Consider the following 11,080-nt stretch of genomic DNA (forward strand, 5'->3'; position numbering starts at 1 on the left):
TCGCATGCCCTTTCTTGTTTCACAACCCAGGCACCTTCACCCTTAGGACTTCCGCTTGAGTCCCCGTGTACCTGCTTGCCCCACACTCCCATTCCCTTGTCACATGTTTACTCAACAACTACCATGTGTAAGGTGCTGGGCTAGTGCTGGGGGCACAGTGGGGAGTCACAGCAGACAAGCACCCCGGTCGGTCTCACGAAGCTCACAGAGAAAAGCATCAACCAAATTGCTACTCACTGTACTGGTTAGGGACCACTTTACACTGCCTCACAAAAAGAATCCCCACCCTCCAAAACAAAAACCTACATGTAATTTTATTTCTGTCTCACTTAACAGGACACAATTGAACAGTCAAAGACGGTATCAACTGCTTAGCTTTTATCAACATGTAGCTTCCATGTCTGTTTCTGAGCCAGTGGGCAAGGAGGGAGAGAGAGAGAGAAAGAGGGCTCACACAATTGCTTTTAAGAGCAGGACCCCAAATTTGAACATGTCCCTCTGCTCACATCCCCTTGGCCAGAACTCACCACATGGGCAGATCTGGCTGCAAATATGGGCTCCGCTGTGTGCCCTTCTAGAAATGGTAGAGGTGGGGCGCTGTTATTTAAAGGAAGGGAGGAATTTGGGTGTGGGGAAACCCTTACGCATCTCCACCACTACAGCTATAGCAGAGAAGAGGGAGATTTGAAAACCTGTAGTGGGACGATTTGAGATCATCGTGGAAATCTCTGATGGTTTTGCTGAAGAAGTGATGTGACAGCAGGAAGTTGAGCAGACGAAGAGGGGCTGGAAGAGTGTGCTAAGCCGAGGGAACAGCATGTGCAAAGACCCTGTGGAGGAGGAAGCCAAGCAGTTTGCTGAGTGACTACAGGGGTGTGCTTGTGGTTGCATGGAAATCTGTGTCACTACAGTGACCTACTAGGGTGGCACTTACAAAGGGCGTGGTTGTCGTTTCTGCTGCTGCCTAGGACCTCCAGGTGTTCCCCCTCGGGACACTATTCTGTAAAGGAGCCGAAGATGCCCTACATCATGACCGGCACAGCAGGCTGAAATCCGCTGCCTCAAAAGCCCTAGGCCGCCAAACTCAAATGTTTACACATCCGGTTATTTTAAACAGAGCCCAAACAGACAGCTTTTAAAACTAGACGACCCTGCACACTCCCGTGGCGTTGCACTGGACGTCTGCTAGCCAGAGGTGAGCTCTGGGCCTAGGAAAGAGCCCCTGGCCCTCCGGGGCTCTCTGACCCAGATGCTCCTTGCCCTGCTGCAGAGCAGTGTCGCCCTCACCCTTTCCCCTTGCAGCCCTCTTCTGGTGTGCAGAGATCAGGCCGCCAGGGCCTCCGCCCCATGCAGATCTGTCCAAGCTGCCTCCAGACAAGCTCAACCATGCGCAGCCTGACCGTGCAGCCCCATCATGTCCCCGAGGGGCGCCGAGATCTCGGAACTCACAGCGGGCTCCCCGGAGGACTGCCCTGGGGGCGGCGGCCTACTCCGGCAGGACCCCAGCTGTGAGCCCCCAGGGCGCGTGGCTTCAGGATGGCACTTGGCTGTAACCCGCTTCCACCCCCACCCTGCGCGCTCTTTTCTCCCTGACACAGCGACAGCGATGTCCGAGACGGTGGCTGCCCCTGGGTCCAGGTGCCTGCGTGAGGAGGGTGGACAGACCCCTGCCTCTGACTCTGCTGGGGTCTCCCTGACCACCCCCCGGCTCTGGGGAGCTGATCTGTTACCATCTTTCCGCACGCCTGTCTCAGTCCACTGGGGACTTTGTAACAACATACCACAGACTTCGTGGCTTGAGTAACACTCGTTTCCCACAGTTCCGGGGGCTGGGGGTCTGAGCTCAGAGGGCCAGCAGGGCTCTGGCCAGAGCGCCCTCCCGGCCTGCAGACGGCCTCCTGCCGCCTCCTCACGCGGCAGGGGAGGAAGAGAGGGAGGGAAGGAGGGCCTCTCCATCTCTTCCAGTGAGAGCACCAATCCCATCGTGGGGCCCCACCCTGACCACCTGCCTAAACCGCCCTACCTCCAAGGCCCCACCTCCTAACAGCAGTACATTAGGGGGTTAGGGCTCCAACCTCAGAATCTGGGGGACACACAGTCAGCCCCTAAAAGCATCCTTCTGGAGATCTTGTCTCCATTGCTTATATTTTAAGACCTAAGGAGAGTTCATGCCACTGTAGGGGGCAGACCTGCTATGGCATCAGGAATCCGTGCAATCAGCCTTCAGCTGCAGCTCCCCTGAGCCTCAGCAAGAGGCCCAGACCCTCCTGGGCCATGAGAACGTGAGAGACTTGGGAGAAGCTGCTCGATCTGTCGGGAAGGCCACCGGCTAGGAGACGTGGGGACTGTACGCTTCACCCTTCCAAGTAGTATCAGTTTTAGATTTTGGGGATCTGCTCTGGAGCACCGAAGAGATGACTCATGGCTGACTGTGACACCAGGAATACACTCAGGATATTCTCTCGCAAGAGCAGAAGGAAACATCTCAGGGCAAAGGGCTAAGATTTCAGCAGCCAGATGCCCCTTATAGGATAGGGGTCTCCCCACCTCTTTCCCCCTTTCTTAAATTGATATGGACAGTGCTAGTGCTGTGTGGGGAGTGGGAAGCAACACATGGAAGGGAACTGGGGAGGTCCTCATATTTCTGGAGCGTCAGAAACGTTTGCAAACGTCTCTCCTTCCCTAAGACTTAAACTCAGTCAATCAACACGCATTTATTGAACTTTGGGCAAAATCTAGGCTCTGCTCTGAGCACTGAGGTTGGATTCTCTGCCCTCAAGGGGCTTAAATTCTAGTGACTCCAAACATCCAATGAACCCACAGGCCTCAGTGGTAACAGGGGTCATTAGCACCTAAGTGTTTCTGTTTTGTTTTTCCAGCCAAATGGCTTTTGTCAAAGGGTCTCTCCCACTCTAGGAGCCATGAGATCAGGGCGAGGGTGCCGTGCCCGCCACAGTGTCACCACACTCAGGGGAGACCCTGAGTCACTTAGGTGACAGAGACATCAGGAGACCAGTCTCGTGTCCCTTGTCTTTTCCCCACCATGAAACCTAGGGATGACATCGCCAGATACCGTAGAAGAGTAAGATGCAAAAGGCTGGGTGCTGTGGGGGGTGGAGGGGTTCTGGGGCAACACGGCCAGGGCGTCCACATCCGGGGGCCTTGTGAGACAGACCCCGGGGTGGTGGAGAGGGACAATGGAGAAACGACGGAGACTGTGTGGCAGCCCCCCAGGGATGTCCACAGCCCATTCCTGGAAGCTGTGGGATGTTCCTTATGTGGCAAAGGAGACGTTAGGAGGCAGCTGGAATTAAAGTTGCCAATCAATGGACCTTAAAGCAGGGAGCCATCCTGGGTTAATTATGATGTAATCACAAGGGTCCTTAAGGCGGTAAAGAGGCAGAAGCATAGGTCAGACTCAACCAATCCTCACTGGTTTTACGGACGGAGGAAGAGGCCGTGTGCCACCCGATGCGGGTTCCTCCGGGAGCTGTAAAAGGCCGGGAATGGGTCGCCCCCTCGAGCCCCCAGGAGGAAGGCAGTCCTGCAGACACCTCGGTGTTAGCCGGTGAGGATGGTGCTGCGGGACTTCCTAACCTACAGAACTACAAGATTATAAATTTTTGCTGCAACAGTGACTAAGTTTGTAGAAATTTGTTAACAGCAGCCACAGGAAGACATACACTGCAAATAGACCCTGATAGCAAATGGGTTGTCGGTGGGGAGGCCGGGACCTCTGGGGAACGGGATGGTGAGCCCTTAGGAGGGGCCCTCAGGCATTGGGCAGGGCGGTGACTGGGCCCCAGGCAGGAGCTTCTGTCCCTGGGACGATTCCTTCCCAGCGCTGCGTGTGGCCCAGGAACGGGGGCCACAGAAGGCGAGTCCTTCTTCAATGAAACCCTCTCCTTCACCCAGAGGCCCCCTTCCTTTTCCTGTCCTTAAATGGGCTTCCAGGGAGCAGGTGAGCGAACCCCATCCAGTCCCGGACCCGGCTTCCTCGCAGGCCCCCCAGCCGCCCCTCAGTGCCCGGCCCGGCTCGGTGGGCCCTTGCAAGGACAATGTGACCATGCGCTGCAGGGCTCCTACCAACGATGTGAACTTTGCTCTTAGACAGGGGGGATTGTTTTGGAGTCCTGGCAGTCAGGGGGTTGCCCAGAGGGCCTGGCTGAATCCCACCTCACCGATCTAGAAAACTGTGATGCTGGGAATACATCTGTGAATTCTACAGGCAACGGCCGCCCCACCTGGGTTCACGGCCCAGGGATGTCCTCCTACCGCTGGTGACAGGTGAGCAATGACATGCCCCTCCCTTAGGACAGGGTGAGGGAGGAGCCAGAGGAAGAGAGGGGTCATCTCCGGTGTCCTTGGCGAGGGGGAGACGGAGCAAGACAGGAATGGAACAGTGTACCTGGATTTTATCCTGGGCTCCCGGGAGGAAGGGCTTCCTGGAGTCGGAGTGGCAGGAGGGTGAGCCAGGATCCAGCCTTGCCTGCACTCCAGGAGAGCCTGCCAGGAGGACAGGGAGGCGGGGACCCAAGGCTCCTCGCCTTTCTGGACCTCTGATCTCCCTGCCCTCTGGGTGCTGGGCGACAGTTTGCATGAGTTTCAGGAATTTCTTAAAGGTCCATAAAAGATCGTTGGATCTGTCATTTCTGATTCTCGCTTCTGCAACCTTGCACTACGATCTCCTTTTAAAGTCTTCCTTCCCCAACCTCCACTCCTTTGCCCATTCACGTTCTGCATTCGTGGCTACCTGTCCGACGCTCTTCTTCAGGACAGTCAACCTTGCCATCCTCAGAACTCCTCTTACCCTTGTCTGCATCCCTGAAAGTTTCAGTTTACCTCCGCGATGCTGATTTGATTCCCAACAACTCAGGTTTTGTTTTTGATGGTTTTTTTCTTTCTCAGGAGGTGGGATCCCCACAGCTTCCTGCTCAAGGGTCTAGGGCGCAAATCTTGTCATATCTCAGGGCACTTGCTGTCTGGATTCTTCCGAGGTTATCTTGTTTCCTGCCAGAATTTGCTCCGCCGATGCCGCACTCTCCCTTTTCAGCTTTGGGCAATTCCCTTTCATGCAGCGAATCCGCCCCCACAGTCCCCAAATGCTTGGTAGTCAGACATAAAGGTGAGGTGGTGTCTCTCGCCTGAGGGGGCCTGCCCCCGGGCAAGTTCAGCCTGGAATTGGTGAGACTGAATAACAACGGAAAGTTAGGGATAAAAGGGTTTATTCCAAAATTCATTCTCAGGGTGGCAGGTGGAGGGCTGGAATCATGTCCACCTCGGGAGTGTCTGCAATCCTCTCCATCCCTGCCTCCTGGGTGCAGCGCTGGGGGGAGCTCTCTATACAGTAACACCCACAGTAATGGCTCATTGCCAACAGGTGTGGAGACATTAGCCCAGCAGCAGGACAGTTGCATCATCAAGTAGTTTAGGGTCAGGTGAGGATCCTGGCCAGAGGAACTTAGATTTTCCCTACAGGTGGTCAATGCTCAGAACTGAGGGCATCCTGAGCTCCGTGGCATCGTTACCAATTTCTCCCCATGGCTTTGGTCTTCAGGGAACATTGGTGTTGATGGATTTAGAGATGGACTTTGCACTGATCAGGATGCATGAGATGGGAAGATGCAATTGCAGGCTTCTCTTTAGGAACCAGGGCTGATGCCAAGGGTGGATCCTTCTGAATGAAGTTGAGATAAGAGGCACAGCAGTCAAGATGCTCAGCTGCTAAGCTCAGGTCCTCATGCTTACTGCCTGCATGAATTTCTTACCAATGGGTTTCAGCCCTGGACAAGTTCACTATGGGTTCAATGAGACCAGAGAATGACAATGGAACATTCTTGGGGTAAAAGGATTTATACCTAACTGTATTCCCACAGTGGTAGGTCAGTCACTAGAATTCCCGTCCACTCAGAACAAGTCTGCACGCAGCAAGCCCGTCTCTGCCTCTGGGTCTCTCTGCCCCTGCAGCCGTCTCAGTCTCTGTCCTCGGCGCTGCCACCACTCCAGCCTCTGCCCTCCCGCAGCCTTGCAGCCCTGCCACCGCGTCTTCCAGAGAACTGGGCAGAGCTCTTTATATAGAGTCAGTAACGACGTATTGCCCACAGGTGTGCAGTGAGCTACCGACCAGGGCCAGGTGAGAATCCTGCCCACAGGAACCTTCACTCTGTCCACAATGAAGCTCTGCGCTGTGTGGAGGGATGCAGACACGGCCACTGAATTATTCCAGGGCTCTGTGGAGCTGCTTTTTGTGGTGCTCCTGAGATGAGTTCCTGATAGATGGAGAGAAAAGGGGAAAAGGTAATGTGGGAAGGTGGAAATGAGAGGAGGAGCAAAAGGATGGATGGAGGGAGGTGACAGAGAGAATATCAAGGAAGGAAGAGGACAGAGCCGCTACAGCTCTCTTGAAATCCCACATCTTGTTTTCAGTGATTCAAACATCCGTTGAGGTACAGCTGATCCCTGGCCAGGAATGCGAGGGAGCGCGTGAGAGTCCCATTTGGTGAGTCCGTTTGAAGGTTCCAGTCTTTCAGTCCCCCCACATCCCACATTGGAGATGACACCACGGGTGACCTCGCCCGACTGGGTCTGGCGGCCATTGTGGTTTTTAGGGGAATTCTCCTGGGGAAGCCTGGTGTAGCCAGAACGAGTCTTCACATGGATTCAGGAAAAACAACCGAGCACCCCTCCTCTTCATGGGCTGGGGTGGCGACGCAGGGTTCTTCAAACACCACGTTCCGTGCGGGCCTTTTACATCTCTTGAGGTGGGCCCAGTGGCATTTTTGGTGGGATATTCGTCGGCCATGTGTGACTGCTCTGTTGACTGTGCAGTCATTTAGCATCTTGTTTCCTTTCCCGTTAACCAGCAGTTGAAGCCCCAGTCGTTGTGGAAGAGGGAATAAAAGCAGGGACCGTCAGTCCCCTAGAAACATCCGTAGGCAGGGCGGATGGGGCGGCGCGGTGGGGTTCTTCCTGGGGCAGCACCTGCATGTGGAGGCCAGCAGAAATGCTCTTCGTGCTCCTCCTTCCTCCCCGATCTCTCTCTGCCCCACAGCTGCCCAGGGGGATGAGGACTTGATCGAGTCAGACCCACTCGCCCTGAACAGTCTCCTGTGGGAGCAGCGTTCTCACCTCCATCGAGAGTCCCCCCAGGACAAGATGAAGGCTGCCTCCTCTGTGTGCCTCCTCGTGGGGCAGAAGGCAGTCCTGGACATGAAGATCAGGTCAATGAAATACTGACTTATGCAGCACAGAACAATCTCCCTCTTCCCTACTGATATGATCTGCCATTTCTGTCACAAGCCAAACTCCCACGAGTGTGTGGCTCTGTTTTGAGGATCACTGGTCTATTTATTCGGTCAGTGTGGCCGTATTGTGCATCTTCCTGACGGCCGAAGTTGTCGCACATCTTCTCATGTACTGTTGGACGTACATGCATTCCTGTTCGAGTATCTGATTCAGCACTTGGCCCGTGTTTAAACTGGGTTGTTAATCGTCCTGACATTGAGTTGTAAGAATATATATAATCTGGGTACAAGTCCATTAACAGGCTTAACGTTTTGCAAATATGGCCCTCAGACTGTTACTTGCCTTTTCAAGTTTAACAGAAACTTCTCATCTTCTTAAAAGCCAAACTTTTGAATGTTGGTGAGGCTTATAAATTATGAACGGTTTTCTTTTATGCCAGAGGGCTTTTTTTTTTAATTAAAGTATCATTGATGTACAATGTGCTGAGAGCTTTTACATTTTATTATAGGAAATCTTTGCCAAACCCACAGCCCCATACATTCCATGTCCTTTCCTTCTGAAAACATTACAGTTTTATCCCATTGTAAATTGCAATTTTTGTATATGGCATCAGGTAAGAGTCAAGGCTCATTTTTTTAACATGCAGATACCCAGTTGTTCCTGCCCCATTTCTTGAAATAATTACTCTTTTTCCATTGAATTACTTTGGCATTTTTATTTAAAAATCAATTACTGTAGATTAACGAGTTGATTTCTGAACTCTATGATCTATGTCTTTCTGCTGATACTGCACTGTATTGATTATTGTAGTTTTTAAAAGTCTTGAAAACAGAGGGTGTTGTTGGTGTTTCAGATTTAAACATTTTTCTGGCTATTCTAGATACTTTAGATTTCCATACACATTTTAGAATCAACTTATCTTCAAAGAGGTGGGATATTGATTGGGCTTGACTCTACGTCTGTGGGTGTTGACTCTATGTAATCAGTTGGTACAGAACAGACATAATAATACTGAGTGTTCTAATCTAATTGATCAGTTTAGTCTAGTAAATCAGTTTATCTATTTATTTATTTAGATCTTCTCTGATTTCTCTCAGAGATGTACTGCCATTTTTACTGTACAGTGAAATGTCTGGCTTATGTCAACTAAATTTTATCCTTAAGGTTTTTGTGTTTATTTAAGTCATTTAAATGATATTACTTCCTGAATTATCATTTTCAGTGGTTCAATGTGTGTACATATAAGTATAATTCATTTTTAATTTTGTTATATCCTGCTACCTTGCCAACCTCAAACATTATTTCTTAATTTTTATAGATTCCTTACAAATTTTTACATAGTTCATCACATTTTCTGTGAAAAGAGATGGTTTTACTTCTTCTGTTCCTAATCTGTATGGCTTTTATTTTTTTACTGCTTAATTTCTCTAGCTATAATCTCCAGAACATTGTTGAGGAAATTAGTACGAATGAACATCCTTGCCTTCTGCCTGACCTTCAGGTGAAAGCATTCAGTGGTTCACTATTAAATATGATATTATCTTTAGGTGTCGCCTTGATGCCTTTTACCAGGTTGAGGAAGTTCCCTTTTAATCCTGGATTGCTGAGAAATTTTATCACATACAGATGCTAATTTGGTCAAACGCTTTTTCTGCATCTAACGAAATCAGTTTTTAATAATCCCTAGTTATAGTTCTTGTTCTGAAGCATACTTTAATCTTTGTGTAACCATTCACCTGTCTTTTCATGAGTATCTCATGGTATGTATTATTTTATCCTTTTCCTTTTAACCTGTCTTCTTGTTTATAGAAGTGAGTTTCTGAGAAAGTCCATGTAAAGCGCTTAACAAAATGCCTGCCATATTGCAAGCGACCAATAAATGTTAATTACTATTGTCATTGTTTGTGTTGCTAATGATTGTCATCTCCCAGAGCTGTGTTACTCTCTTCATCATAGTGTCAGGTGCCAGGAAGACCACTGGGCCGGGGGGCATATTGGGAAGATGGGGAAGGACTATAAAAAAATTAAGTGGGTGTCTTATAGAAAACCTACAGTCAGGACTTGCTTTGCTCTCTGATATTATAATCTCTGCCTTTTCATTGAGATATTTAAACCATTTATGTTTAATTGTTCAATCAATTGATATGGTTTAAATCTATTATCTTGAAAACTGTTTTCTATTTGCCCTATGTGTTCTTTTCATCCCCTTTTCCCTCTTCTGTTGGATTCACTTAATATTTTTATGCTTCTGTACCATTGGCTTGCTAGGTATACAAGCTTTGTTTCATTCCTAGCAAGTTCTCTGAGCTTACTATGTATATTTAAGTATCATAGTCTACTTCCTAGTAACATTATGTCTCATCATGAATAGTGTAAGAAACATATAGCAAAATATTTCCATTTTCTCCCTCCTATTTTTGGTGATATTGTTGTTAAACGCTATACTTTTATGTATGCTGTAAACTCCATGATACACTGTTACTATTCTCACTTTAGACAGTCACCCTCATCTCATTCTTTTGTAGGAATCCATATTTTCATATGGCATTGTATTCTTTCTAGCTGAAGAATTTCCTTTAACCATTTTCTAGTGCAGTTTTCTACCAATGAATTCTCTCAGACTGGTTTTCTGCAAAAAAAAAAATCTGTATTCTGCCTTCATTTTTGAAAAGTGTATCCTGAAAACATTAATAAAGAAAAGAGTGGCTATACTGATATCAGGTAAAGTAGACTTCAGAGCAAAGAGAATAACCAGGGACATGACACAATGATAAAGGGTCAATTCCCCAAGAAGACACACCGATCCTCAATGTGGTCACACCAGACAGCAGAGTTTTGAAATAAATGAGGGAAAGGAAGAACTTACAGAGGAGAGAAACAAACCCACAGTTACATCTGGGAATTTCGACACACTTCTCTCAGTAGTTGAGAGAACTTACTGAACAGAAAACAAATGGAGAAACCCAGAGCCACCCATGCTCGGATGCATTACCACCCTGGTGTGTTCAGTTATGTGAGGTAACCAATAGTCCACAAAAGTCGTAATGACTGAGGAAGTGATGAGCAGCTGGGAAGGGAAGATTTCCTCCCTAATTCATCGACATTTCCTCCTTAGCTCCTGGAAAATGGGATTACACTCTTCCCACTTGGGAAAATAATTGAACAGAGGCATTCCGATTTCCTTTGATTGCTTTCTCGTCAAGAAAGCCCATTAACAATCTGACTGTTGGGTGGCCCATTTGTCAAGGTGGGACACGTTTACTCAGCCTCAAAGGCAGAAATACCCATTTATGTTTTCTTACTGACCTACCTGCCTCAGGGGGCAGTGAGTGTCCAGCTCTGACCAGAGATTCTTGCATTTCAGATGTTACCGTGTGCCTGGCCAGTGCATTGTACCAATACCAATTTTCTGGTTTTGATAATGTACTACAGTTTTTTTTAACTGAGGTAAAATTGGTATATAACATTATATAACTTTCAGGTATACAACATTATAATTTGGTATTTGTATGCACTACCCAATCTAGTTTCTATCCATCACCATACATTTGAGCCCCTGCACCCATTTCACCCACCCCCCCAGCCCGCTTGCCCTCTGGTAACCGCCTGTCTGTTGTCTGTACTTATAATGACCTGTAGTTATATCACCATCAGGGGAGGCCGGCTGGTGGCTATGTGGGAACCCTGCAGTATATTTTCTGATACTATAACTATTTCAAAATAAATATTATTTTTTTAAAGAACATGTCTCAGGCAGGACTTCAGGTAAGACGGGATGGACCTCGGGGCCCGTGGAGCGGGAGCTGCACACAGCACATTTTTGGGGAAGACGTTG

The sequence above is a fragment of the Manis pentadactyla genome, assembly GCF_030020395.1.
Source record: "Manis pentadactyla isolate mManPen7 chromosome 15 unlocalized genomic scaffold, mManPen7.hap1 SUPER_15_unloc_1, whole genome shotgun sequence".
Classification (NCBI taxonomy): domain Eukaryota; kingdom Metazoa; phylum Chordata; class Mammalia; order Pholidota; family Manidae; genus Manis; species Manis pentadactyla.